The 27895-nt window shown below is 35.8% G+C and overlaps 1 long non-coding RNA gene and 1 pseudogene across 1 annotated transcript; one reads left to right on the forward strand and one right to left on the reverse strand.

Annotated features, from left to right (window-relative positions):
- Positions 1-1544: 1544 nt before the first annotated feature.
- On the reverse strand, positions 1545-12861 carry LOC116087798 (annotated as a pseudogene).
- A 4922-nt stretch (positions 12862-17783) lies between these two features.
- LOC116087546 lies at positions 17784-27373 on the forward strand. The gene is made up of 3 exons (XR_004117469.1): positions 17784-17865; positions 26298-26429; positions 27197-27373. It is a non-coding gene; the product is annotated as an uncharacterized LOC116087546 (long non-coding RNA).
- Positions 27374-27895: the final 522 nt, after the last annotated feature.

Below are 27895 nucleotides of genomic sequence, written 5' to 3' on the forward strand. Positions count from 1 at the left end.
TAAGTAATTTTTTTTTTTTACTATTTAAAGTCAATAAATGTACATTATTTCAGTTGTTTAGCCGAATGATACCTTGAGAAAATTTGGGTTTAGGATAGTTGTGGTCCAGAAAAGCTACAACTTAGTTTTTATTAACCATGACCCAAGGAAACTGGGAATTGTTTGAATTTTCAATTAGTTTTTCTCCTATTTGTATTGCTTTATTGACAGATATCTAATTTATTTATTGTTATTGATTATGAGATTATGTAGGTAGCTCCTAAATAATTTTTAAGAAGAAATTTTACTGTAACAGTGTATAGTCATCAAACAAATGGTAATGATCAATTATTTGCTCAAATGCCTAGTGCACTCTACATTTCAAATAATTCTAGACATAAGATAATGATGAAGTTTTAAGGAAGACTAAAGCATGAGTTGCGATAACTCAGGCTTTCGATACCATAGTTCTGGAGGCTGAGGCAGAAGGATACAGAGTCCAGGTTCAGGGGTAGATATCATAATGCCATTTTACTTGAGAGTAAACAACTCAACACAAAACCCAAGGTGCCAACAGATTAAACATTATACAACCCAGACAGAGGCAAAGTAATTATAAAAATAAGTTCCATGTGATATGGTATTATGAATTAATAATTTCAGCACAATTTACATGCTAGGAAGGTGCTTTTTATCTTAGCATGAAATACAATGTGCTGTATTGCATTGTAGTGTGCAGATGGCACTCATTTCTTTCACATATAAATACATAATATAATATATTCTAAAATTCCCATCAGCATTATATGACCTATACATTTATATACCTTCTGTATAACAGTGTGATGTCTTTTGGGTTTCTTCAACTTGCAGCAACCACATTCACTATAAATGAGCTCCATTTCTTTTCTTTTTCTTTTTTTTTTTTTTGATTTCAAAAGTTTTATTGATATTATATTTTATTAGGTTAAGGTTTTGTCTAATGAGCTGTTTGTAGAAATGGAGACCAGAGGAGAGCCTCAGATCCTCTGGATGACCAGTACAGGTGGTTGAAAACTATCCTGTGTGGGCTGGGAACTGAACTAGAGTTCTGAGAGAGCAGTATTTCTTTTGCAGCTGAGTTCCCACAAACTCACACCTAAAAAAAGAGAAAAAAGTCTTTATTGTCATATCCTTCTCTGATGAGTAAAGATTCATTTTTGATTTCTCCTTTGCTCTGGGCCCTGGTCATCTCTTCTGTTTCATCCAATGCGGACAGGTTTCTCCATAGAAGCTCTGTTGCACTGTGCTTAGGGTCAGCACCTGAATTGAATCCCAGTTTTGAAGTCATCAGTCAAAAGCCAAACAAGAGCATCATCAGGGTAGATGTCAGGTAGAGTGTCCCAGACTTCTTTGCTGCCCTTCCCACACCTGCCATTTTAACACATTACAGCTGTTTTAAATCCTGAGCCTACATGTTCCCTTTCCCCAGATTCACAGTAAATGTCCCAGCAATGCTGGACTCTAACCGGAAGTCATTGGTTGATGATGTTGGATGACAAGTGTTGGCTATATCTATCTAGCTCCTAAAATTTCTTTAGGAATTTGAGTGAGGGATCCAAGAACACACTCTGTGCAGAAGCCAGGGAGTGGAATGCTTCAGTCACTAAGTAGGGATGTAACTCCAACATTGACTTCCACCCTGAGGTCTCACAGACCTCAGAAGCATGACCTGTAATAAAATCCAGGGCCTGAGTCTTCAGCTGCTCTGTGCTGTGGAGGTCAGCCAGGATGAGAATGTGTGCAGCATACTCCACAGACAGGTTCCTGCAGAGGTCCTCCTCACACAAGACCTTCAAGCCCTCAAAGTCATACTTGTCAGCAGCTGCCAGCACACCAGTAGCCATGGAGTGGTTATGGAGTTGTGGTGCCTTCCCCATGTAAATGAAGCCCATCATCTCCTTGAAGACTTGGGGATCCAGATCGTGGATCTCAATGTGGTTTGTTAGGGTCTCCTTCATTTCATGTTGAAACATGGCTCTGAAAACTGGAGAGTGAGCTGCTAGGACGGTCTTGTGATCCCTGAATTCATGGCCAGCTACCAACAGGGAGCAGTCTATGAACAGAGAATTCTCCCATAGCTCCCTTACGTCATCTGTCAATATGTGCCTAAGATCCTTGATTGCAGGTGTCATGGTCTATCCAGGCATGCTAAAGACATCTCCTACTATGCTCACCTCACAGCAGAGGGTGAGCTGGTCTTCAGGAAGAAGCCAATGCTGATGGGAGAGGGGGAAATGACAGCGAGAGAGAGGACATCCTGTTTCTGGCTGTCGGACACATGCTCACTGTTAGCTTTAGGAAGATCTGATCAGCGGAGCCCTAGTAAAAACACAATTTAAATCTGAATTCTCATTCATCTATCCCAAGAGGTTTCCCTATTTCAATAAACTTAACCTTCATTGGAATTGTCAGTTGGTTGAGCAGAAGAATTATTCTAATATTATTCCTGAGTATGGCTGAGGATTTTTTGTTTTGTTTTGTTTTTGTTTTTTTATCTCAATGCCTTGTCACTATTTGATTACAAATAACAATAATATCATAACTGAAGTTATTGCCAAACAAAACCAGGGTCTGTAGCAGCTTATTTACATTTCATTTTATATGTGTATGTGTGTGTGTGTGTGAGAGAGAGACAGAGAGAGAGAGACACAGAGAGAGACAGAGGCAGAGAGAGAGACAGAGACAGAGAGACACAGAGACAGAGAGAGACACACAGAGATACATAGAGACAGAAACACACAGAGACAGAGAGACACAAAGATATTTTGTGTTTTTTCTTGCTTTTTTTGTTTTTACTTTATTGATAGGGAGTCTCCTTATTATATAGTTTTGCCTGTCTTGGAACCTGAAGTGTAGAGTGGCTTTGAACTCATAGATATCTATGTGACTCTGTTTCCTGAGTACAGAGATTAAAGTTAGTCTCACCATATTGGACTCCTGCTTTGTTGTTGTTGTTCTTGTACTTTGTTTGGCTGTTTGCTGGCTTGTTCTTGCTATTGTTGTTGTTTTCTAAAGAGAGAAAGAAAAAGTGTAGAGTTGGGAGGGTTGGATGGTGGGGGTTATCTGGGAGGGGTATAGGGAGGAAAAAGTTGTGGTCAGAATATATTGTATGAAAACAAGATTAAAAAAATAAAAATCATGTCTCAGAGGACTGAGGGATGTTGTGACTATTCAGACTATGAACCAGTGCCTCGTTTTCAAGAAATTATCAGCAAGAAGAATGGCCAGATGATGTCACCTAAATTTAAACTTAATTTGAAGATACAGCTTAAGGTCCATGGACCAAAAATCGTGGAATTACTATAGTTTATGTGGAATACTGCATGTTTTATGTTGGTTGCAAGAAGCATTTTCTAGTCAGAATTATAAGAAAAACTTTCAAAGCCCATTGAAACAAAGTCTATTGAAATATTCTCAGAATTATAAGTAGCTATTTTGTTTCCATTGTATATATATATTTTATGAATCTTTTTAAAACATTAATGCACAGCCCTAATCAATGTTTATTTGACAGAACTATTTGCACACATTTATTTATCTTGGTTAAAATGTTGATAACGGTCATACTTAGAAACAAATTTGGATGAGCCTTTAACTTTAAAAATATATCTTGTCTTAAAATAAACATATTCTCTCCATGGTTGTACAATTAGTGTGGCTGATCTCCTAATTATCTCACTTGAAGTTAGTAGGATGTTTCAGATCAACAAACCCAGACCTCTCGCTTCCTTTCTAGTGACAAACATGCACATTTCAAGCATTCTTCCCAGGAGAAATTAGAAGTTTCCCAGAGAGGGCTGACCTTCTGAATTTAAAGTCAAAATAACAAGCAAATGCCAAGAAGTATTAAACAGACCAAAAATAATATCTCTACATATTTGAGTTTTCCCATTTAAAGTTTATTTTGTTATTAAAAGTATGAGAGTCGCCATTATTATAAAAATGTGATAATGCTTCTTAAGAATAGGACAAATGTCTATGAGAACTAGATAAGAAGAGAATCAGCATGGTCTCCATAGACACTGACAAAGGACTCAGTGGAATTGGGTTCCAGGACCCAATTCCAAAAGAATCGGGCATGCAGAGAAGGATATAGGCTCTTCTATTGCCTTTCTTCATCATTTTGATGATACGTTTGTATTCCATGGATTTGGGAAGGCATATAAGAGAATGAACTCTCAGACACATTTCTGTGTTTTTACAGATAACTTTTTCATCATGTTGTTGTTGGCATAGTTACTGCTTGTATTCTTTCAATTGTATAGACATATAGCTAAATTAGTACAGCTATGTCAGGTCCTTTGTTTTCATTCCTACAGAAGGTTTTCATGTGCACCAACAATAGTTACAATAGACACTTGTAAGCTAAGTTTTATAAAGCTTTGCGTTGGAAAAATAATTCTCAACCTTGTCTTACCAACTCCCAGCCTGAGACTATAATTTTTAGATAGCTTTTTAGCACAATATTTCTTCTCTGCTCAGTGACTGGTTTAAATCCTTGTTAAGTCTGTGGTACAATGACTCCTGATTAGCTGTGTCAGATGAGTCCTCTTGGAAGCCCTGAGCAGTTGCTCTTCAGTGCTTCTGTTTTGACATATCCTGGTAAGGGTTACACAGAGTCACTTGAAGAGGCAAGTGATGTAGGAAGTAAAGGGGGAACAGGACAAAAGGTTTGACAAGAAGCAGGAGAACTTAATAAAGAAACTGCAGCTTAATGTGCTAGGTGTCATTTTTTGAATGGGGTCAATACACATGAAATTGGAAAACTTTTTAACCAGTTTGGCTGTTATTTTAGAAGTAGTAAAACTGTCATCATTGACTTTTTAATGGTAGCTTCTATATAAACTTGTCAGGCAGAGAGTTACAGGTAGAGAATGTGTGATTCCTATTTTACATACACACATCAAGACATTTTTTCTTATTAAAAGAGAGAAGAAATTAAAAGATTAATTTTCCTGAAGACCTATTTCTTTCAAAAATCTTTCCACATGATAACTGAACTCAAGGCTATATCAGCACAAATTTGCATATAATTTTTCATTTTATTTCATCTGTACTGAAGATCTTGTTCTAAGAATTCCATTTGCCCTTTTTACTTTTATTAACTTTAAAAGCCCTCTATGACTGTCTCTTTTCCCTCGTTCTCTCTTTGCTTCTAGACTCCCTTTTCTTCTTTCTTCTCTATCTCTTTTATTCTCATCTCTTGTCTTTCATCCTACTTTTAAAATTAAAATTAAGCAAGGAAGTTGATCCTTTTTAGATACAGAACTGTAAGTTTCACTGTGTCACTGAGATAATCTAAATATGTTCTTGTTCTTTTAAGGTGTTTTTATAGAAAGAAAGTCATGTGCTATGAACTTTACATAATTGTAGATGTACACCTATATCATAGGATGAGCACACATACACATACATTAATACATACATACATACATACACAGAGATGAAGTCACACATGCACACGCACACACACACACACACACACACACACACACACACAGAGAGAGAGAGAGAGAGAGAGAGAGAGAGAACACAAGGCAAGCTATGATCTACTCAGAGTTTTGGCATGAATTTTCTGTAAGTCTTAAAAGATTTCTTAGATCCTAAGCAAAGTCAATTATTTTATTTGCTGATCATTGTGTTCTTAATAATTTGATATTTGCATACTATTTGAAAATACTGACAAGAAATCTGCCACATGCTTTGAAGTATATCCCTACAATAGTAATTCCTCATTTTCAGTGGGGGTCACATCGCAGGACCCTAAAGATTGCCAATACAATGATGTTCAATTCCTCCATGTAAAATGGGAAAGTTTTTTATGGAAAATAAGAGCATCACTTGTATCTCTACACTATTTGCAATGCCAGCCACAATGAACATTCTATATAAATTACGGTTTAGTGTACTTTTTAGGTAAGGAGGAAAGGAAAATGAAAGCTTGTATATATGCCCATTTTAGTTGGACCTTTGGTTATGGTGTGTGTAGGAACAACTGAACTAAATTTGCAGGTCAACAAACAAGATAAGTTTCTTTAAAAGACTCATTCTATATTTATAACTGTCTCCTACTCATTTGTTCTATCTGGGACATTTATAAAGATATTTAGACTTGGTTAAATGAAATGTTTTCTTCCTGCACAAGAAAAGTAAATGCTCTCTTTCCCTTATCAGTCTCAGTCTGATGTCTGCATTCTAGAATCACCAATGCATTCTAGCCAAAACCAGTACATACCAGTGTGTCTGTCCTAAAACCCTATAAGAAATGTATGTGCCCTTGATAACCCTTTTACTTTTAGACTTTGAGATTTATAATACATAATATACAGTAATAAACTATATATTAAGTTGCTAAAATGTTTACATTTATTGTAATAGCAAGAATTCAAAATATTTTATATGTGTTAATTCATGTAATGTAACACCAAATCATGTTAGGACATTTTTATATTCTTTTAAATGAAACAAAACATGATGCTCAGAGGTGCTAAGGGATTTTCCTAAGATCACACTCCTGTTATGGGAACAGATCTGGCATCTGAACTCAGATCATTTTAAAACCTAGAATTGTCATGCTCTTCCACTCAACTCTTAGCTTAAGAATTTTTGTTGTTTAAAGAGATTTTCATAAGGAAATGTTTCCAGAACTTACATTACCCTCTCATTAAAATAAGTGAACCTTCTTCTTTCATTTTATATTGTTTTGCTTGAACTTATTTGAAATTCTTCTTCTGTGGAAGCAAGAGTACAGTTTTGCTTTGTTCTCTTTGTGGGTTACAAAGTACCTACATGCTACATTTAATTGCTTCATACCTGCAGTGTTCTTATCCTAGTGCAACACTTTCTTATTAGACCACCAGATATTTAACATGAAATATTTATCAGAGACAGGATTTTTCATGAAAGGGATGCATAAACTAATACAGGGAGAATAATAGAAGGACATTGATTCTCTGCTCCATATAAAGACAGGCCACAAATTAAGTAATAAAACAAACCTTGCTTGTGACGTTTCATTTCTGTGGAACTGGAGTTAGCAATGCATAAACCATGGGAAGATGCATGAATCTTACAAACTAGATATGAAGCCATATGTCGCCAGCTTGATTTTTATTGCTACTCTCCCATACCTGTTATAAAATTTATATTATCAATAAATTAAGTTAAAAAGCAACAAAAAGAATTAGCTACAACTTGCACCTTGGCAACAAGCAACTTCTTGCTATTTTTCTTTTCCTGGATTCCTTCTTCACTTTGTTGTAGTCTGAAACTAAGACTTTCATCTCTTTCTATAATGAGGGCATATAGCCACTAATGGAAGTTGCCACTGTGTATAACCTTTTTATATTTTGACCCTGGAGGATCCAAATCCCAAGGAAAATATAGAGAAGAGTTCTTCAAACAACTTTTGAACTTGAATACTGATTGAACTTCCACATACAAGGACATTGCTTTTCCCAAATGTGTGAATGTAAAGATTGAACTGAATTTTCAGGATACATAAATTCACTAGATATGGTAGGTGGAATTATTATATTAGTGGCTAATATGAAGCGACCATTTCTACTATTATTTAAAGACCACAGAATAAACTGTTCAAGTCAATTCTTTGTCTCTAGGACATACTAGGTGGGTTTCCTTGAATGGGAAGGGAAAAACGTGTCTTAAAAGTATGAGGAATCACACAAGACTCTCTGCCTTAGAGTATATTTAACAGTAGACACTCATCAAAAGGAATTTGAATATTAGAGTTAGATGTAAGTTAACTAGTCTCAGGTTTTTGATAACTCAAGCACTGTTGTGTATGGTCTCCATCTCATGGAATAGGTCTTAAGTCATATCAGATGTTGATTCGTTAAAAATCCTGGAGATATTACAGTTACAAGGGACATACCTCTACATAATAAAGCAACCTACAGTAAGTCCATAAACAATACAAACTTAAAAGGAGAAAATGCAAAAACATTTACTAAAATCATGAATAAGAAAAGGATGTTTTCTCTTCATACTTATTTAATGTTATACTTGAAGTTTTAGCTAGAGCAATTAAGATGAAAAGACATGAAAGGAATATCAATTGGCAAAGAAGAAATTGAAGTACCTTCATTTGCAGATGATATGAAAGTATTCATAAAAGACCTGGATAATTCTACTAGGAAACTCTTACAGCTAATAAACATATTCAGCAAAGTAGCTGGATACAAAACAACTTGCAAAAATCAGTAACCTTTCTATAAAAAAGCAACAGTCAATCTTAGAAAGAAACAACACCTTTCATAATAGCATCAAAGTAAAAGATACACATGATAAAAACTTTCAAGTAATTGAAGAAATAAATTGAAGAAGATATGAAGAGATGAAAAGATCTGCCATGCCCATAAATCTGTAGAACTAACATAGCAAAGATGGATATTTTACCAATAACCATCAACAGATTCAGTGAAATCCCACCAAAATACCAACACAGTTTTTCCCAATTATTGAAAGAACCATTTCAGCTTCATGTGGAAACACACACACACACACAGACACAGACACAGACACACACACATGCACATACACACACACAGACACAGACAGAGACAGAGACACAGACACAGACACACACACACACACACACACACACGCACACACACACACACAAAGCCAGAATAGCTAAAATAATTGTGAATAATGGAAGAACTGCTACAGGTAATACTATCAAAATTTCAAATTGAACAACAAAGGAATACCAATAAAAACAATATGGCATTGGCACAAAACAATCACTTTGATCAATGGAATCTAAGTGAAGATTAAGTCCACAAATAAGTCCACACATCAATAAACCCTTGATTTTTAAAAAAAGAGTCCAGGAATACTCAGTGGGAAAAAAAAGGCAGCATCTTCAACAACTGATGCTGGTCAAACTGGATGGCTTCATGGAGATCAATCCAAACAGAGTCCTTTTCACACCATATAAAACTCAGCTCCAAATAGATCAGAGACTTCAATTTATATATAAAAAAATTTTTACACTGAACCTGAGAGAAGAGAAAATGGGCAATAGCCGCAAATTCATTGGTACAGAAAAGAACTTTCTGAAAGGAACACCATTAGCATAGGCACTAAAATAAATAATTAATACATGGGATCTAATAAAACTGTGAAATATGTGCATGGGAAAGGACACCATTGTTTAGATAAAGCATTTAACCTAGAAAATCACAAAATTTTTTTACCAACTCCACATGTGATAGAAGGCTAATGTAGAATGTATATATAAAGAAATCAAGAAACACAATATCAAGAACAAATATCACCTTTAAATCACTCCTTTTAGTGGTAGGGATGAATGCAAGGGCAAGAGGAGATAGAGAAGACTAGAAAACAAGGCCTATAATCAACATAAGTGGTGCTGATATGAACTCACAGAGACTCGTGTAGCATTCACAGGGCCTGTATGGGAAGTCATGAACATTATGACTTCCACTTTAACGTGTAGTTGGGTTTTTTTTTGTTTTTTTGTTTTTGTTTGTTTGTTTGTTTTGATTTTGTCTTTTTTCCTTCAGATTCCTGAATCAGTGCACAAGTAACTTCTTTTCTTGTTCCTTCATTTGAGCTCTTTTTCTTTTATTGGTTTGTCTTATCCAATTTTGATGTGGTAGTTTTGTTTTATCTTATTATATTTTATCCTGTTATTTTTTTAAAGTGAATGAATGAATGAATGAATAAATGCAAACATAACCACCAGGGTAAAAGTTAATAGCTGAACTCTCACATATACCTGTTGGGAGATGGCAAACCAGATTTCTCCAATAGGGTGGCACTGTGGATATCAACTACTCCAGGGCAGGTTTCATGTTCAGGAGTCATAGAATATATAACAAACACCATAGTTTTTGTGCATGTATGAGATTTTACTCAGTTAGAGTCTGGTGTGTTTTGTTGTTGTATTGTTTTTTGGTCATGGATCTATTTTGTTTTCTTTGTTTTGTTGGGCTTTATTACTATGTTGGGTTTTGTTTGTTTTTTGAGCAAAAATTTAATGTTATATGGGTATAGACAGAAATGTCTGGGTGAACTTATAGGAGGGAAAGAATATTATCAAATACAGTTAAGTTTAAAAATTGTCTTATATAATATAAATATAATATCAAAGTAAAAATAGAATATTTGGATGTTTTCATTATCATTTTCTTTAAATATAGATATTCTTATAAAATGTGAATTAAAATAGATAGCTTGAAGCCAAAATAAAGTAAAAAGTATAAGCCCCAATTTATAATACCTCTGCATGTTTATACGTATTGCCACAAGCAAAACAACCAACTCTCAACTCTCATATAAACAAATTTCTTTATATCATGAAATTAGTAATGAGCACTATACAACTACAAAAGGGCAATTTGTAAAATATTAATAAAATAAAATCATCAAAAAATGACTTTAAGAAAACAAAACCATAGGAACTAATTATATTCAAATTGAAGCATTTTTCTGGGAAAATGCATTAAATACTGAAATATCTATAGCATGTAACAATTTTGGTTCATTTATGTAAAAGAGTCAAATATAATCTTTCTGTCTATGTAATTTGAAGCTATCAATTTTCATAGTAAATCAATTACCTAATTATAAAATTTTGGCTTTAATGTTAAATTTGTAGCTTAGTGAACTTACATTACTCAAACTTAAGTAGCCTTATTTCAAACTTATTTGACATTTTGAGCCTCAAAAATCTCTTGATTCAATGGGTTACAGAATAGTGCCCTTTTAATTTATACCGTAAGGCAATAAGGGGACAGCAGAGTTTGATAGGTTGCTATGGTTGGTTGAGCAAAGGTCAAGATTGTGAGAGACAAGGCAGAAGTTTAGATTATTAAGATAAAAGTAAGGGCCCTGATGTTGCTATGGATGCAGCAGAGAAGAAAACAAATTGATGTCAACCAAGTAAATGATACAAATCCAGCAGAAGGACTGAAAGGCTTGCCAAGGAGAATTCCAGATTCTAAGGTCAGAGGGGGTGTCCTTATAAGTGTGCTCATTGTGAACAAACCTGATTCTCTGTGACTCTGATTTCATGGTTAATGTGGTGATGATACAGATGTAATACAAACTCAGCATAAGAATGTGTTATGTTATCACAATGTCTTTTCTCAGGACATTTTATCCATAATGATTTTTGAAGTAACACTGAAAATATTTCATATATAAATATGTTTAGGGTTGACCATTTGGAATTAGACAGTACATCAGGATACATCTCCCTGGAGAGAAGTGCTTTTTCTTCTCTCAGCATCCCTTTATTATCTATAGCTTTTTGTCTGTGAGGGGTCCTTGGGATACTTCTTCCATCAACTTTGGCATGTTGACTTGAGTGCTGATTACAAGTCACAGATAAACTCTATTCATTCATTCCATACATGGAACAAATGTTGAAATTACTTTATGTAAAAAAAAGTCTAAAATAGTACTACCAGAGGACCCAGCTATACCACACCTGGGCATATACCCAGAAGATGCTCCAACATGTAATAAGGACACATGCTACTCTATGTTCATAGCAGCCTTATTTATAATAGCCAGAAACTGGAAACAACCCTGATGTCCCTCAATAGAGGCATGGATACAAAAAATGTGGTACATCTATACAATGGAGTACTACTCAGCTATTAAAAACAATGAATTTATGAATTTATTGGGAAAATGGATGGATCTGGAGACTATCATCCTGAGTGAGGAAACCCAATCACAAAAGAACACATATTGTATGCACTTTCTGATAAGTGGTTATTAGCCCAGAAGATCGGAATACACAAAGTACAATCCACAAACCACAAGAAACTCAAGAAGAAGGAAGACCAAAGTGTGGATACTTCATTCCTTCTTAAAATGGGAAACAAAATACCCATGGAAGGAGTTTTAGACACTAACTATGGAGCAGAGACTAAAGGAAGGACAATTCAGAGACTGTTCCACCTGGGAATGCCTCCCATATTCAATCATCAAATCTAGACACTATTGTGGATGCCAGCAAGTGGCTTGCTGACAGGAGCCTGATATAGCTATCTCTTGAGAGGCTCTGCCAGTACCTGACTACTACAGAACTAGAGGATCACAGCTTTCCATTGGACTGAGCACAGGGTCCCCAATGAAGGAGCTAGAGAAAGGACCCAAGGAGCTGAAGGGTTTGCAGCCCCTTAGGACAAACAACAATATGAACTAACTAGTACCCTCAGAGCTCCCAGGGATTAAATCTCCAACCAAAGAGTACACATGGTGGGACTAATGGCTTCAGTAGCATATATATAGCAGAGGATGGCCAAGTCAGCCATCAATGAGAAGAGAGGCCTTTGGCCCTGTGAAGGTTCTATGTCCCAGTGTAGGGGAATGCCAGGGCCAGTAAGCAGGAGTGGGTGAGGTGGTGAGCAGGGGGAGGGGGGAGGAAACAGGAATTTGTTCTAGTTTTGGTTTATTTTATTTATTTATTTATTTATTTATTTATTTATTTATTTTTGGAGGGGAACCTGGGAAAGGAGATATTGTAAATGAAGAAAACATCTAATTAAAAAATAAAAAATACAACTTTTAAGTAAATCCTTTGCATTTTTATATGATCAAGAGACAAGTGTCAATGATTTTGCATACTTTTAGAATAGTATTACCTTAGGAATAAGAACTCTCTCCTCCAAAAAAGCAGCAGGGAAAATACAAATATGCTTAATTCACAATCTAAATGTGTCAATAGGAAAAAATAGTGTAAAAACAATTGTGAAGCAATCTTTACAAACCTGAGAATGATAAAATAAAACCAACCTGTTCTTTAATGTTCACTACCTCAAGTTCTACCTTGAACATTTCGAATAGAATTATTGTCAATATGGGTTCCTGTGTGTGTGTGTATGTGTGTGTGTATGTGTGTGTGTGTGTGTATGTGTGTGTGCTTGTGTATGTATAATATACAGGTTGCACATGTAAAAAATGGAAAATTACATGTAAAAAAGAAATAGGATAATGAAAGAAGTAAGTGGACTGGAAAATAGTGTGATGTCAACCAACGCTTTATTTATTAAGACTTCCAAGGAAATACAGTAAATTGATTAAAGCCTTGGAACCCTACTAAAAGTGGCCCTGTAGCGGGGATTCAGATCTGTTATACCTAAGAAGTGTCTTGGCCCAAAACTTTGACTAGGTTCTCTTGTATGTACAGGCATAGGCATATGTGCTTGGGTTATTGTTGATATGTGTAAACACCAAAAGTAAAAACTGAGAGTCATTCTTCAGGATGCTGGCAGCCTTGTGTCTTTGAGACAGGGTCTTTCACGGGCTGGAGGCTTAAAATTTCACTGGAATTGGCTGCCCTGGTAGCCATATTCTCAGACTTTTCAAGAAAGGCTATATGGCTACAATTACTTAAAATCCTTCTGTTCTTCTGAGGTTCTCTGAGGATCAGATTTCTTGTGAGGAAATGAGGGTCACCATGTCCATTAACCCATCAAACTTCAACTTGGCTCTGATACTGTTTACTTTGTTGCCTCACATCATTGTTTTAAATTTTCATTTCTTTTTTTTTTCCCCTCAGTGGTTCTTATTAAGAGGATCCCTGTCTTGCTCTCCAGCCCAGAATGAGAGGATCACTGAACTTTGATCTCTTTGCCTCCACTTTCCCAGCACTGAGTAGCCATGTGTGCTTCTTCACTCTCTGCTTATGTGGGTCTGTGGATAAAACCCAGGGCTTCAAGCATAGTTAGTAAGCACTCAACTACCTGAGCTATAGCCCCTTTCCAAGTCTGTTTAGCCTCAGACTCTTCATAAGGACTAGTTATGATGAAACTCTGAATTTGAAAACATTAAGATGGTAGGAAATGATGTTGTATCAATATAATAAAATACATAAGAAAGGAAGTTAGAATTCAACATTTTTTCACAAATGAGTGAATATTTTGGAGTGTACTATGTTTATATTCAGTGTCTGAGGGATTTGAGCAAAAATGAAAGATTCAGATGCCCTCAGATTGGTATCTTTATGAACTCTGTGAAGAGATATCAATCCATATCCACATATGCAGAGTTTCAGGCACTATGGTAGTCCCTTTCTTATTTGTTCATTTTATAACATCCATGAAACTATTCATGTATGACAGTTAAGTTTGCAGAGCACAGATAATTCAAATAAAATGCAGTTCTTAAGTTAGAAAATATATAGACATGAAAACCAACATGGCAAACTGTGAAATAGATTATGTTGTTCTGGGCCTTATTTCAGGGATGGAAAACTAGATATAATGGGCTGGGATGATTCCTAGACCAATTTAATGATGAAGCTCACCTTTGAGAGACAAATATAAAAGTTATATGTAGCAGAGAGTAACATTTGACAACATTTTTCTAGAGGCAGCAGTGTGTCCTGGGGACATTTGAAGTAAAAACTAGATGTTATGTCTATTAGATTGAAAAACATTAATGACAAAGCAAGAGTGTAGTCAGGTGATGATTATTTCTGAGTATTAAGGAAAGTGGTTTGTATTTAGTCTGGTGAAAGTTAGAAGATCTTTCAAGGAGTTAAACAAGAGGATTCAAAGGACAAGATTCACATGTGATAAAAATGAGTCTGAATGCCAAGTGCTATACCTCTCTCTCATTTAGAGGGCAAATGTGTAACTCACATTCCTGCATAATTACCCAATGATATTTAGGGTCACCTTCTCCTGAAGTATATTTTTCTACATATAAGGAATCTAGTATGAATGATTCTGTTCTCTCAGTCAAATGCCCAATTTGTGGACAGAATTTACAGACCTAAGAAGAGAGTTGTTGTTTTCCTTCTTTGAAGTAGAGTTTTGATCCTTCCGTTTGAAGGAAACAACCCAGATGTCCTTCAACAGAGGAATGAATACAGAAAATGTGGTACATTTTCACAATGGAATACTACTCAGCTATTAAAAACAACAACTTCATGAATTCACAGGCAAATTGATGGAACTTGAAAATATCCTGAGTGAGGTAACTCAGTCACAAAAGAACACATGGTATGCACTCACTGATAAGTGGATATTAGCCCAAAAGTTTGGAATACCCAAGATACAATTCATAGACCATATGAAGCCCAAGAAGAAGTAAGACCAAAGTGTGGATGCTTCAGTACTTCTTAGAAGGGGGAACAAAATACTCACAGGAGCAAATATAGAGACAAAGTGTGGAGCAGACACTGAAGGAAAGGCCATCAAGAGACTGCCCCACCTGGGGATCCATCCCATATACAGTCACCAAACCTGGACACCATTGTGGATGCTGGGAAGTACTTACTGACAGGAGCCTGATATGGCTGTCTCCTGAGAGGCTCTGCTAGAGCCTGACAAATACATAGGTGGATGCTTGCAGCCAGCCATTGGACTGAGCACAGGGTCCCTGATGGAGGAGTTGGAGAAGGGACTGAAAGAACTGAGGGGTTTTGTAGCCCAATGGAGGGGAGAAACAGGTTCAACTGGCCAGACCCACCAGAGCTCCTGTGGACTAGACCACCAACCAAAGAGTATACTTAGAGGGACCCATGGTTCTGTCCGCATTGTTGCAGAGGATGGCATTGTTGGACACAGTGGGAGGAGCAGCCCTTGGACCTGAGGGTGTTAGATGCCCCAATGTAGGTGAATGCCAGGACGAGCACCCTCATAGAGGAAGGAGGAGGGGACATGAGATATGTGGTTTCCGAGGGGGAAAACTGGAAAGGGGAAAACATTTGAAATGTAAATAAAGAAAATATCCAATAAAAAATGAAAAAAAAAGAAGTATTGTTTTATATATCCTGAACAAAGTCTCTAACTTGCTATGTAGTAAATTGTAACAGGATGGCCCTAAACTTCTAATTTTCCTGTGTGCTATTGAATGCAGGGATTACAGGCAGTGTAGGGTTTATGGGATGTGTGGAAATCAACCCAAGGTGTCTGTGCATACTAGGCAGATACTTGACCGACTGAGCAATACCACACTACCAAAGAAATCTGAAGCACCCCCTGCCTGTGACAGGAAGAATTCAATGCTTACTGAATTCTAGTTTCTCACTATAGAAAATGAGATAATGTACAAAATGAAATATAACTTTCAATTGTATTAAGTTAAATTTCATTGAGAGGAAGGTGATTGGAAAATGAAAAAAAAAATGTGTAAAAAGCATCCAAGGCATATATCAGACATGGGACCTGGCTATCATTAAAAACAAAAAACAAGTTCATGAGAGGCCTTTTACAAATTTCTCATTGCTCAGCTCTGAGGAGGGAACATAGTTCATTTGAGTCTGGTTTATGTTAGCTCTGAGAGGCAGTGCGGATTTTAACAGAATTCAGCTGTGGCATTACCATGCAGAAAGCAGTTGGAGAGGCCAATGGGAAAGAAAAGTATTTTAGTCACAAGAGTATCTAGAAATCCCCATGAGGCAAACATTCCCTGGCTGCTACCCTGTACTCTTTCGTTTAATAAGTACAGCCCCGACAAACGAGTTTCATAACAAATCTATCAATCCTTGCTCCTGTGTTATTCATCTTCTCAGCACTTTTGAACACATTAATCATAGTGATTTAATTCTTTGTTAACTGCAAACCAAGTACCACCTAACAGTACTTCATTAATGACAGACCACATATATGATGGTGGTCTCACAGATTCTAGTGAGGTCATGGCCATCTCACTTGAGTAACTGAAGGCTATAACGCTTGTACACTGAGGCAGTCTCTAATTATGTGCATTTCAGAACATATCCAAGTTGTTAGACAAATTGTAATTGTGTTACTTTCTTGGTTATGTGATCTGCCTCTAGTGTGTTGGACCTCCTGTTATGAACTGGAAGTCTTTGTTTCTTTCTTTGTTTCTTTTTTCTTCCTCTATTATGCAACACTGCAACATTTTGTCTCTAGAAGAATATGACATATGAGGTCTCTCTCATATGTCATTGACTTCTGCTCAAGAAGATATATCCCTGTGACAATTAATCTTTATTGCTAACTTGCCTGGATTTAGAATTCCACACTCCTGATTGTGCTTAGGAGGGTGTGTTCATAAAGGTTGCATTGAAGAGGAAGAGCCATCCTGAGAGTGGGTAACATCATCTCATAGAATGGGGTTTCAGAGTAAATCAAAAGGAAACAGGAAACTGAACACTAGCCTTTATCTGTCTGTTTCTAGAGGACAGAGAGTGAGCTCTTGTTTAACACAACTCTCACCCTGTTTTCTCTGCCGAGATTGGTTGAGAGTTCAAATTGTGAGTCAGAATAAGTACTTCCATCTTTTAGGTTGTTCTTGATAAGCATTTTGCCAGACACTAACACACTTTCTTCATCTTGTGCTTAGGCAAGTAGGGTGGGTAGGGCTTGCCCAGTTGGTGACAGTTGGTGATGGGTTGAAGTTCTCCATTTAAATCTTTGTCCCTGATTTATAATTCAAATCCTTTTCAGATTATTTACTTTCTTTGTCATAAATTGACACCGGGAGACTTCCTTCATAACCATACAAATCCATCCTTCATGGTCCAGCTTCTGGCCGTAGGCAGCTTCAGTGTTAGAGAAATTGTTGGTGGAGATCCTGCCGGCTTGTGTCCTGGCACACCCATTCTCCCACGCTTTGTTTCTCAATTGTGACAAGACCTAAAGAGATTTTCTCTGATCTTAAGACAAAATCAACTGAACTCTAAAAGTGACCCCACTACACCAGGACTCAGCATGGTGCCTATGTCTTTCTTAAGAGTCAGATTTAACATCCCAATTTTCAAAGATGAAATATTTTGTTTTGTCTTCCAGCTGAGCCTTTCTGCCCAGGAAGCTAATCAACCTGCAAATCAGCAGAAACTGGGTGAGCTAAAACTTCATCATTCTGGTAAGACTCTCTTACCAATAATTATAGCTTACCTTATTATCACTTCTTTCACAATTATTTATTATTTTAAATTTTTTATTTCATTTTGTAAATTTCTTACTTTTCTTAAGTTGTTTATTCTGTTTTCATGATCTACTTGGATAGCAATTTTAAAGGTAAAATATTCTTCTTAATGTGATAAATACCCAGAGAACTTGGAAAATCAATAAGTGGATTTTATAAATATGAGCGGGGTCTTGCTGTCAGGTAAATGCTGGTTGCCTGAAGGACCCAGGATATGGGCATTTGTTGGAGGATAATTCTGTGTGCTGTATATTTAGGTGCTGATGTATAGGCTAAGACATCTGATCACAGTTCAGAAGATGGAATGATCAAGTATTTCTCTTCTCAATGCAAAATATTATTTTCCATCACCTCTGCTTGGTTAACAAAAGAACTGATAAGTCAATTAGCTGGGCAAAACAAATAGGATGGAACTTCTAATTCCAGTCAGGAAATCCCAATGGAGACCAGAGAGTAGGGAACAACCACAGGGAGAAGAAGAAATGGGCAAACCATGTGAAAAGAGCAAGAGGATTTGCCATGAAGCCAGAGAGACCAGAACAAAACCAGAGGACAAGAAATCAGATATTTGACTAGGTAGAAGCAGCCTAGTCAGGAGAGAATAGATCAGAACCTGTATAGATATTATTGCTTGCAGGTTGTTAAAAAAGTCCAGGGCTCTGTGTGTTTATTTGGGAGCTAAACTGGGATATGATGTGCATAGAAATGCTACAGTTACTTGGGATTAAAGGAGACATAGCACACCCCCTTCCCCCACGCAGAAATTACATTTACAGACTTTAAACATATCCCTATTATCCATTGTGGGTATGTTTCAATAACATATTAATTTAATATATAAGCTTAGAAAGGGGCATGACAATTCCTGCAGCTAAGACACAGGGTACATAGAGGAAGAGGGGCTAGAAAGGAAAGAGTCAGAGTGACCGGGAGTTTGCTGTGAAATTATGTCTCTTAAAATCAGAGCAGAGCTAAACCTATTGTACCAAACGATGGCTGCCTAAATATGGCCCAAATGATGACAGTCCAATAGACATGCTCATGTGTCAACAGGGAAATATTAAGGGCTGCCATCCCTAGATATAGAAGTATAGGAAACTAAGACAAGATGAGCAAGGGAGAATTAATCTTCTCCTCATCATTGCTTATTCAATATCAACTAGACAACCCTGAAAGCATTTCCATACAAAAACATTAACGGATTCAGCAGGAGTATTTATGTGTTTATTCATAATGATAATAATCAAAGAAAAAGAGGTTATGACATTAAGAGTGAGTCTGTGGAAAAGTTTGTAGGGAGGCAAGAAACAGGAAAAATGATAGAATTATATCTTAATTAAAATAAACAATTATTGAGGGGAATAAAGAAAAATCACTGAAGAAACACTACATGGATGGTTTCTCACTTTGCTTTCATATCCATAAAAGTGTCGACAATGACCTGTGACACTGAGGAAGGAAAGCAGTGACTAGGAAGGCAGCTTGACAGTCCTTGCATATCATTTAGGCCGATTCAAGTTTAAGCAAATCAAAACAACTGACAATATTTTCTTCTTCAATTTTAAGATTTTTAAATTCATTCACTGAATTCATTCATACTCAAAAGAGGTGTGTTATTTTTCTTACAGTGCTTTCTGTTGATGCATAAAATACTGAAACATGTTAAACAAATGAAATGATTTGTTAGGGTCAAAATGGACAAAAAAATATATTGACATTTGAAGTTTGTCATTTCTTCCAAAAATTCCATTCTTCAAAACAAGAAAAACAGGAAGGAAGGAAGGAAGGAAGTTTGAGAGAAAAGGAAACAAAACAAGTCACAACAACAACAACAACAACAACAAAATCCTTAGTTCTAAACCTTACTCTGAACTATCTGAACCTAGGCCTTTTGAGTAATCTATATACATCCAGGGAGCTAACAAAGCATTACCTAATTTGGGGAGCATGCTAAAGGAAAAACTATAGATATTTTAGACATTTTTAGAAATTGTACAACAGAGACCTGAGATAAATGTTGTCCAGAGTAGCTTACACATGCAAGTTTAATATCGCATACGATCTCCCTATGAATGGGAAAATCACAAGAAGTATCATTCATGAAACTTTTAACTGATGTAACTACTTCATAACCCTCCCCACACCAGGACTCTCTGTAAAGTCTACCACATCTACACATCAATTCTTATCAGCAAGTAAAATGGCAACATTAAAAGATTCAGTGTTTCTACATTCCAAAAAAAAAAAAGAAAGCCCTTTTCTATAGAAATTATTTGCAAAAATAAGTCCCTCTGCAAACATCAAGATTAATAAGGGCTTTGTTCCCTTTAAGCAGCTTTGTTGTTCTAATTCACTTGGAAATGAGGAATGGAGTGATTCTCCAATTACTAAATATCATTCATAAGAGCTTGATTTAGAAAAATAAAGATATTCTTCATTTTTCAAATGATTTTACATCCTGAATCAGAGTCTGATAGTCAACTTTATCTTCTTTTTTCACATTGCTATATTTCTATGAAGGTTTGTATTTAGTTATATTTAGCTTTTAAAATTTACAAAGAAAATATCTGAAGGTAAAGAAGCAACAGAAGGAAAGTTTTCTGGTATCTGTCTGTCTGTCTATCTATCTATCTATCTATCTATCTATCTATCTATCTACCTACCTACCTACCTACCTACCTACCTACCTACCTACCTACCTACCTATCTATCTATCTATCTATCTATCTATCTATCTATCTATCTATCTATCTATCTATCTACCTATCTATCTTTCTACCTATCTATCTGCCTATCTATCTATCTATCTATCTATCTATCTATCTATCTATCTATCTATCTATCTATCTATCTATCTACTTATCTATACTTGGTTTTTTGAGACAGGGTTTCACTGTATAGCCCTGACTGGCCTGGAACTCACTCTGTAGACCAGGATGGCCTCAAACTCAGAAATCCTCCTGCCTCTGCCTCCCAAGTGCTGGGATTAAAGACATGAGCCACCACTGCCCGGCTCTATTTTTTTATGACTACCATTGGAAGTCCAGTAGATACTCAGCTAAGGTGAATCTCAGAGCATCTATCTTGGAGAGGAGAACTGCTAGCTACTCTGAGGGTTACATATACAAATGAGATGCATTGTTTTTCTCACAATGTTTGTTTTTATGTTTTAAAACATTGTTGAATTATTGTTAATATTTAAATATTGGGAAGTATGAACCAAAATTCTCACGGTAGTACAGGAAGTACAAGAAGTGAAATGCTTTTATGACCTATCCCTTTCAAATGTTGGATAAATAAGAAAAAGCAGAAAGAGCTGCCTTCTCCAGGGAGAATACTGGATAGCACACTTTGAGTGTAAAATAATATATTTTATTTAAAAATACTATAATACAAAAAAAATCTCGTAATTATATTTATCTTAGAGTGTTGAGTTAAGGGTGTAGCTGAATGGTAGAAACCTTTCCTAACATCTAAATGGCTTGTATTGGGTGCAAGACATATACACACATACATACAAACACACACACACACACACACACACACGCACAGAAAGCAAAACAACAACAAAACCAGCAAAACCAGTTTCAATTAAAACAAAAAGTAACAGAATAATGGAAATTTTAATAAAATCTGCACTTTTTCATGATTTAAAAAGGTTCTTTGAAAACTGTATTCCTGTATGAAACATCATATTTGTATCCACCACACAATCTTTCCATCCATCTTCCACAGGTGCCCCAGTATCATGTCTTTCCTTTTTTGTGCTTCTTTTCTACCACTGAACTAAGATCTACAGTTAAATAAGGTACATGATAATTAAGAAAAAAGACTGCATGGTTGAGTCCAACAGGTGACTAAGAATACTAAGCTCTGGAAGTCTAATTTAGGAGCAGAAGCAGAAAATTGAGTGGATTTTCATTAGATTCTTCTTGGCCACTGGTCTATAATACCTTGGTCCTGGAAAGGCATTTTGTTTTATTCAAATTAATGGTAGCCTTCTCACATAGAACATGAACTGGAGATACAAAGGAATGGAATATGACAAGCTAAAAGAACTTGGGACTTGCTTCTTATACTGCGTCGAAACTTGGAAGGCAGTTTAATATGTTGCTAATCTACCCAAGACACATCGATCCCCTTCTATGACTCTGTTCAGAATGTGGCTAGTCAAACCCTCAGGCATTCTGCATTCTCATCATCAAATGTGGCTTATTATGATGTCCCTACCTACCTTGTCCCATCACTAGTGATGACACAGATGTATGTCTATGCACTGAAATTTCATGTCAAACCGCATGTCATACCTGTCTCCTTTGGGTCTAAGAATTTTTCTGACTGAATGTTAAAATAGGTACTGATTTTGGATATGGGATCCAAGTCAGATTTACCATTGATTTGTGGCACCAACAGGATGTTTATTTTTTGACACACAGAGTTCTTTCAGATTCTGAGATAATGACTAAATAGCTGAAAGCTTCTATAGTCTTTAGATGTCTTAAGATATCTTTGGTTCAGAAACAGCATCAATGATTTTGGAAAAATATCTATATAAAACTTTATTAAAAACTTCTTTGGAATATCTACTGAAATGGAGATCTTGAAATAATTCCACAATACCACATGATACCCTGTAAAAATTGCACAATGCACATTTCATCTCAAAAAAGATCTGTTTCTTCAGAGACAAAAGCTCAGATACCAGTGTAGTGACCACTCATAGTAGCTCAATTAGCAAATATCTCATGCTGATTGGTGGCTTTTTCATGAAATATTCATAATCTTTCTCAATGTCATTCCAGGAATGAATAGAAATCTTTAATTCATCTCTAATCATTATGTCCGGCAGTTGAGTGAGGAGAATTCCAGTAAACAACATGAAACTGGATCCTAAGCTAGGAAAAGTGCTTATTTTTCGTCTGTTATTGGCATGGATTAAAAGTGTATCTAGGGAAAGAGTGAGTGGTTAAGACCATGTTAAGATACGTCACATGCAATTTAGATACCCAATGTTCTTGGTGTGTGTGTGTGTGTGTGTGTGTGTGTGTGTGTGTGTGTGAAATGTATATCAAAGTAGTATCAGGTATGGCAAATTGACAAGGCTGCTTAAAGGTGATGCTATTCTTCTAGTCTTAATATTTTTACAACATTAATGACTAAATCTGCTTTGCTACATTAAATGAACTATAAATTTCAGTAAAAGACGAAAGCTTGGAAGAATTTGGTGTTCTTCACCATCACAGGAATGTTTTTTGACTCATTGTTACTAGAAATTGTCCCCCATGCTTCCAGTTAAACACTTACACTGAAAATAAAAACTTTATGACTTTGAGCCAATTACTTTACACCTATTGAGTTTCAGCAGCAGAACCTATAACATTTGAGAAGTACTAGTGCTTATAAAGAGTTACAAGTCACTCATCCATTATTTATCATCTGTCCATTCATCTACATATTCATGTACAAGCTTACCTTTTTAGAAACAAAATATTATTAGACCATCTTTTCTCATGCTTTGTTTGATTGAAATGGCACAAGTAGAGATGATTGAAATCATGCTGCAGAGCTATTCCATTTTAGAATAAGTTTACTTCTATAGGTTAAGTGGCATTTTGAATGGGCTTAAAAAATGTTAACCTTTGAACTAGAAAATTCAGTTAAGTAAAATATGACAGAGGAACCCTGCAAAAAAGTTTGACGAGTTATCCCAGTCTCGAAAGCGTAGTTAAGCTATGGAAATATAAAGCCTATGGAACCCTGATTATAATACTAGAACTAACTACCATCAAATACAGCTCAACTGCCAGGTAATTTATTTCCCCTCAACCACAGACCATAGCAGAAAAGTCCAAGATATAAAATTTATTTTATTCAGTCATTACTGAACATAGCAGTCTGTTTAATATTTGATGAAAATCTTGCAGGGATGTAAGGAAAAAGAAAACATTAACACACTTTTTATGTAATCTTTCTATGCCTGTTTCTTCATCTTTAAAACAGAATTAATGGGATTTATCCTCTCTCTCTTAAAATGAGGAAAATAACTCAACAACAAAGGACTTAAACTACAATAGATATTGGAAATTAAAAAGAAATTGAAGTGATTGATTAATATATAAAATTATCTGATAGAAAGAAAATACAGCAGGTAAGATCAGACAGATACATTTAGCAAGATTGAAAACATTTAAAAGGGAGGAAAATATAACCTGATGCATCAGTGAGGGAGGATGACTCTGGTAGAGTAGCAGTAGATATTAGAATAAAGATTAGGTGAGTAAAGAATGAAAATAAGTTAACAGGAAAAGAGGAATTAAAAGTATGATGAACTATTGTGCCATGCCTGTCAAGGTGATGGAAAGGAAAGAGTTCTTGAGAAGGTGAACAGACCAGAGAACTCTTTCATGCAGTTACTGTTAACATAATTAGGCATAACTTTTATGAAAAGATTAGTAACTTTTCACAAATAAAAATACAACCAGACTGCAATCCAGAAATATGATTTTTCATGTCTATATAAGCAAAAGTCACACTTTGTAACTGTACGTTTTTTATGCTGATGGTAGCCATAAACATATAAAAGTAGCCTAAATATCTATTGAGATATACATAGATTCAAACTACTATAGATGTAAAAGAACGTTTACCAGCCTTAAAAGTAAAGAGATGCTACAATTAAAGATACATATTTTCACTAGAGAACATTATACTAAGGAAAATAAACTGAGAACAGAAGGGAAATAATCACATGAAATCACAAATATGGATGATGAATGAACGAAAGAAAGAAAGAAAAGGAGACAAGAACGTTTATTGAAGATAAAAGGGAGAGCATAAACAGAGGTCGGGACATCTGAAAGAGTGTGGAATGGATATGACCCCATATGGGAAAGATATGGAAAAGAGAAGGGACAGAGTAAAGAGGACAGCCGGGAGGCCCACAAAAGGAGAGGAGGGTTGAATCTGGGGAAGGGCAGCCTAGGTCCTGAGTTGTAGTTTATGGTAGAGGGTAGGAGGAACCTGAAACAGGTAAGGGTTATGGAATGCTGGGAGAACCTGGAAGTTTGCATCACTTTGATATGTTAAGTTGGCATCTCAACCTTTTTATTTTTTCCCCTTTGTCCCAGGGTTTGAGACTTGTCATGTGATTGACACTTAATATAAGAGCAGCATACAATGTCCTTAAATGCACATGATTATTTTAAAAAGTTAAATTATGAGATTCAGGCTGTATTTCTGAATACTGTATTAACAAATATTTCTAGAGATGTATCCGTGAAGTTTTCGTCTAGAATAGACAAAAAATAATTCTTAGCCTACAAGAAATAGTAAACAACCATGTTAAAGTGAGGAAAACCTTGAAAAAATTGTATGGGAAAATATAGACCTGAACCACATGCCCATCAAACTATTCTTTAGATTCTTGCTCATAGGGCACATTACAATGAAAACCATAGTAATAACCACTTGTGTTCTCTCCTTTGGAAATGTTAAAACGAGCACTTGGAGGCAGAGGTAGGAGGACCTCTTTGACTTCAAGGCTGTCTTATTTTTCAAACGGAGTTCTAGGCCAGACAGAGAGAACTGTAAGACCTTGTCCCTCTACAAGCAAAAATAAAGATAAGATAAAAAAAATGTGAAGAAAATGAAATAGAAATGGAAAATCCTAGTCATGTAACTTCATGGTTCTGTTAAGTTGCTGTTCTCCTGATTTTACATTCCAAGTATGTGGTGGAGCAGAAAACATACAGATTTACAATGATTTTGAAATTCCAATACTAATTCCAATTGTGAGATTGATGAGGTGTTTTTTTTTAATTTGTAAAAAGAAAGCAATATTTTACATTTGAAAACATCTTGGAAATGCAGGGCAATACAATACTAAGTCATTCAACAAACATTAAATGTTGTACTACAACGTTACATAGGGATAGTGGTAGGGTCAGAGTCTTTGTCTTGAGAAAATCATGAAAGAGAAAGATTGTTATCATAATTCACTCACATAAAACTTATTATCGGTGTGTGCTTGTTGTTTTCTAGGTGGTCTATCTTGGAGGAATATAGCCACACCTGTTGTATCACAATTATTGAATGGTATTTCAGATACTCAGTAGAGGGCCCTCACAGAAGCTAGGTAATTGACAGTCCAAAGTACAAAATGCTGTTTTATTTCCAGCTTCAAAAATATTTGATAAATATTCCTGTGATTTAAAAGAACTGTTTTGGGAGTTTGCCTTGTCCAACATCCCATTCCATTAACACATAAATAAAATACTTTGTATAGTTTTAATACATACAATGTATTTTTCCAGGATGCAATCTTCACTGCATCAACAGAATATTTTATTTATATGTATTTGCTGTTTCAGAAATTCACGCTATCAACAGCAGTTCTGGTGTTTCCTGTGCCTTTCATCTGCATCCATTTGCATTTGGTATCCATACAGAAGTCACATTCTGCCTTCAAGGGCTATCTGCTTATTTCCTCAGATTTTCTATGTGTAAGCCTGATCACACATTTTGAAATTGAAACGTGCATTATTTAATTACTTCTTATATTTATATTACAGTTAGGACTTTCTGTTGACTTTCTGAAAAATAAATGGTACATAGGTTATTATCTTTGCATTTTCATTTCTCTGAGAACAGAAGTTGACCCTTAAAGTGCTTGCAATCAAAGGAAGGTGTGAAGTATGTTATAGTCTAGAATGGTTGCTTCAGAGACTTGGGAAAAGAAGATGTAATAGTAACCAAAGGTACAAATTAAGTGACCATAACAGTGTCCAAAGTGAACAGTTCATAGAGTTACCTACATAATTACAGACATGGCAAGAGTACATACTGAAGAGCGAGACAGGATGGCATTAGTAGTACTGTCAATAGAATGGGAAAGGGAGAACACAAATTTGGTTCGTCATTACACACCTAAAAGCAATGTGTATCTAATGACCTCTTTGTCAATTATCTTGTATATGAGAGCATCAGCACATATTACAAATTATGTTGCTTTTGCTCCATGTTGCCATCATTACCACCACTTAAACCTAACCCACCTAAACTGAGACACCATGCAAGCTGACAATAATTTCCCCAAAACTAAAATGTTGGTGAGTGGTAAGTTAATTATCCAACTGAATATAGAGACTTGCATAGGTGCTGATTGTTAGAACAGAGAAAGTACTGTGGTGGGGGAACACATATGCAATTATTTTTCTAACTGGCACCATGGATTTCCTTTAATTTTATGTTTCTATTCCCTACTTTACAGCTTAAGACAATGAGAGCAAATTTAACAAGCAACAAGAGAACAAAATAGATGACTTCAGTCTGACATCTGAAAAAAATCAAGCTTTGAGAAAACAGTTGTGTCTTTGGGGATAAATTGCTTTGACAACAGAGGGCAAGTGCTCTGCAGGCCTGATCTACTAAAGTTCTGACTTTGTGATGTTGTCTTGCCCTGGCTTATTCTTTTGTTATCAAAGCTTAGAACTATGCACTCTTTGATCCTAATAGTAACAGCAGGAAACTCTTCTTATCTCTGGTTTTCAGATGAGGAAACTCAAGCAGGTGGTGATGTGACTTGGTAAAGTCAGTCAAAAAATCCGCAGGAGGAAAACAAACAGTGGATTTCCTAAGGTCAAACCCTGCCTTCTAAAAAGAAACCATGCAGGAATATCATAATTGAAAGCACTATTACTGAATTAATCCCCCCCAAGCCTGATCACCTGATTACAGGTTGAATAAAATGGATGGGCTTTGGGAAAATTCACAACCAGAATAATGCTTACTCTACGATATATAACTTGCTTGAGAAGCACTTTATCAGTTACTGAAATCATAATGGATATACTGACTGAAATTTTTAAATGAGATCATTTATGTCACTACCACTAGGTTTCTTAAGTGTTATTTACTCAGCTTAAATATTTAGCTTTCAAAGAAGTCATAGGATGAACCCAAACTCTCT

This window comes from Mastomys coucha, unplaced genomic scaffold, assembly GCF_008632895.1.
Source record: "Mastomys coucha isolate ucsf_1 unplaced genomic scaffold, UCSF_Mcou_1 pScaffold13, whole genome shotgun sequence".
Lineage (NCBI taxonomy): Eukaryota > Metazoa > Chordata > Mammalia > Rodentia > Muridae > Mastomys > Mastomys coucha.